Here is a 3,651-nt window from a genome sequence, read left to right as displayed (position 1 = left end):
GGCTGGACCCCACGAACCTCAAGATCATGACTTGAGCCAATATCAAAAGTCAGAGGCTTAACCGACTGAGCCACCAGGTGCCCCAAACTTTATTCACTTTTAATCAATTCATTTAAATTTAAATAGTTATGTGGGGGTAGCCTGGGTGGCTCAGTCGGTTAAGCCTCCGGCTTCGGCTCAGGTCAGATCCCACGTTCATGGGTTTGAGCCCTGCGTCAGGCTCTGTGCTGACAGCTCAGAGCCTGGAGCTGCTTCCGGTTCTGTGACTCCTTCTCTCTCTGCTCCTCCCCCTCTCATGCTCTGTCTCTCTCTGTATCAAAAATAAATAAAAACATTTAAAACAATTAAAAAAAACCCAAATAAATAGTCATGTGGGGCTAAAAGGTTCCGTTTTGGGTGGCACATGGTCGGAATTCAGGGCTCCAGGGCAGGAGAATTTTTAAGACCATTGATTCCTGTGCCCCGGGCTGAGCATCTCAGGTCAGTAGTGGAGAAGCTCAGGGTCAAGACTGTTGTAGACCCGTGCTGGGTGCTTGTCAGATGCTCCCGGGGCCTCCGTGCACATCACAAATGCTGTCCTGTGGATCGGGGACCTTCCCAGGGGTTGTGCATCCATCCATTTGTCACACAGCATGGGGGACAATTGGGGACATGTTGGACGAGGGCCTGCGTCGTTGCCCTAAGGAACTCATGGGATGCTGGGAAGACGGGTAATAAACAAGGAAACAAACCCCCCAAATGACCGGAGACTGGGGCGCCCGGGGGGCTCAGTCAGCTGAGTGTCTGGCTCGCAGGTCATGATCTCACTGTTCACGGGGTAGAGCCCTGCATGGGGCTCTGTGCTGATAGCTCAGAGCCTGCTTGGGACTCTCTCTCTCTGACTCTCTCTCTCTCTCTCTCAAAATAAACAAGCAAACTTAAAAAAATGATCAGAAATGGTAAATTCTGATGGAAATAAATGGGGTGATGGGATGGGGGTGCATGTGGTAAGGACTCTGGCTGGGGGTGGTCAGGGAGGGCTGTCTGAGGAGGTGATGTGTAAGTGAGGCCTTGTTGGCCTTGGGGCTATCTGGGGACAGCTCACAGCAGGCAGGAGGCCAAGCAATGAGACGCAGCTTGTGCAAATGCCCTGAGGCAGGAACAAGTTTGGGAAGGCCAGCCTGGCCAGGTGGGCGGAGCAAGGGCTGTAGGAGTAGGAAAAAATGGGCTAGTGGCTGGACCACCTGGACCTTTGGGAAGTGACTGTCCTGAAACATTGGGAGTTTTCACAGCACTGGTTGTATCTTTGCAGAGTTTGCTCTGGTCAGTGGGGGAAGCCCAGTGAGCTCAGCAGACCTCGTTTGGGTGGGAATCCAGCCTCATCTCCACCTCGTGGGCCCACCCCCCTTTTCACTGGTCCCTGTCAGCATTCCCCGTGGGGCATATTGGCGCCCACAGGGAGACGGGCAGGAGAGGAAGGAGGCTGGAGCGGGAGGCTGCGGACAGGCCTCTTCCTGCTCGAAGAGGTCACGTGGATGTCAAGGAAGGTGGCATGGTTGTGACCTTTGGAGTTCGGAGGAACTCAAGCCTGAGGGAGGCAGCTGGGCAGGGGCGTTCTGGAGCCCTCCTGGGCAGCTTCCTGGCACACAGCTAGGGAAGGTGGCCAGAGGAAGCCAGAGGAGACTACCCCTGGGCAGCCCGGACCCCGAGCCCGGATCCTCTCCTGGCCCCTGTGTGGAGGTCTGGGCCCCTCGGGGAGGGCTGGCTGTGAAGTGCAGAGCTGTAGTCTTATCTCTGTAACAAAACTGAGGATTAGAGTCCCTGGGGAGCAGAGGGGCTGGGACTTGGGGCGGGAGCATTTCTGAGCTGCCAACGGCCTGCGTGTGGGCAGAGCAGAGGCCTGGGAGGGCCAGGCTGTCCAGCTGACTCACAGTCCTGCCTCCAGCCTGGGCCCTGTCAGCCGCTGCAGACTCTGCCTCTGTCCCTGTCACCTCTTCTGAAGGCTGATCCTCTCAACAAAGGCTGATCAGTAAAGTTCTGCCGCATTCCCCATTTGGCTCCCAACCCTCATCCCATCCAGTTCCTGTTCCTTCCTTCCTTGTTTCAGGTTCTGCCCGCTCCCTGCAGCGAGAGCTGAGGCTGGACTAGGGCAGGAGCGCGAGGCCCTCCCTGGAGGCACACAGTTAAGGGACAGAAGGAGAAAGCTCAGCTCTAGTATTGTAGCATGTGCCTTTCTTTCCTTAAAGTAGGCTTCTTGCACAAGGTGGGACTTGAACTCATGACCCTGAGATTGAGAGTCAAATGCCTTGCTGACTGACTTATTTTTTGATAGTGCATTACAATTTGTATCTTCATAGTATCTTTTTTTTTACATTTATTTGTTTTTGAGAGACAGAGCGTGAAAAGGGGAGGGGCAGAGAGAGAAAGAGACACAGAACCTGAAGCAGCTCCAGGCTCTGAGCTGTCAGCACAGAGCCTGACATGGGGCTCAAACCCACGAACCGTGAGATCATGACCTGAGCTGAAGTCGGACGCTCAGCCGACCGAGCCACCCAGGCGCCCCTAAAAAGTTTTTTTAAACAGTTATTTATTTTTGGACAGACAGAGACAGTGTAAGTGGGAAGAGGGAAGAGAGAGAGGGAGACACAGAATCTGAAGCAGGCTCCAGGCTCTGAGCTCTGAGGTGTCCGCACAGAGCCAGCGCAGGGCTTGAACCCACAGACTGTGAGATCATGACCTGAGCCGAAGTCAGACGCTTAACCGCTTGAGCCACCCAGCTGCCCCATAGTATTTTAATCCAATATTTAAAAAGCTGAAATTGGGGGCACGTGGGGGGCTCAGGCGGTTGAGTGTCAGACTTGGGCTCAGGTCATGATCTCACAGTTTCTGGGTTCAAGCCCCTCGTCAGGCTATGTGCTGACGGCGCAGAGCCTGCTTGGGATACTCTCTCTTTGTCCCTCCCCTGATTGTGCTCACTCTCTCTCTGCTTCAAAATAAATAAATAAATACACTTAAAACAATATAAAAATAAAAAAGAAAAAGCTGAAACTAATGCAAAATAATCTATGATGGACCAAACATTAAGATCTTTAACTAGGTAAGGTCAGACCTTGCAGTTGTATGACCTTGTCTCACTGTCCTCCCCCTGCAGGGCCTGGCTCCAGTAAAATTTTATTTTTTGATAGTGCATTACAATTTGTATCTTGATGACAGAGTTTTATGGCGCCTTTGTAAGTTTCGGTTCCGAAGCGTGCGTCTCACTCCTCTACTCCTAGCCGGGAATGAGTGAAAGAACGAATGAATGGCCGTGTCTCTGCGGAAAACCTGGGCTGCAACCCTTAGCTCCGCCCCGCGCCCGCGCACCCTGCTATGCCCGCCCACAGGATAACCAGGCCCGCCCCCCAAGCCCGGCTCCGCCAACCATGTCTCGGCCCCGCCCATCCCACGCTCGCCCCGCCCCCCAATCCCGCCCCCCCCGGGTCTCGGTCTTACGCAGCGCCAGCGCCTGTCCGCAGCCCCTCGGTCCCCGCGCGTGCTTCGCGTCACTTCCGGGGCGGTGGCAGGATCGAGGCTCATTTCCGACCGTGGGGGTGCGGCGACGGCGGCGGCGGCGCAAGAGGCCGGGCCGGGGCGCTGAGGGACCGACGGACGCACGGGCGGGTGGCCGGGAGC

The sequence above is a fragment of the Suricata suricatta genome, chromosome 12 (genome assembly GCF_006229205.1).
Source record: "Suricata suricatta isolate VVHF042 chromosome 12, meerkat_22Aug2017_6uvM2_HiC, whole genome shotgun sequence".
Classification (NCBI taxonomy): domain Eukaryota; kingdom Metazoa; phylum Chordata; class Mammalia; order Carnivora; family Herpestidae; genus Suricata; species Suricata suricatta.
The sequence above is the reverse complement of the archived record's forward strand: the minus strand, read 5'-3'. Positions refer to the sequence as shown.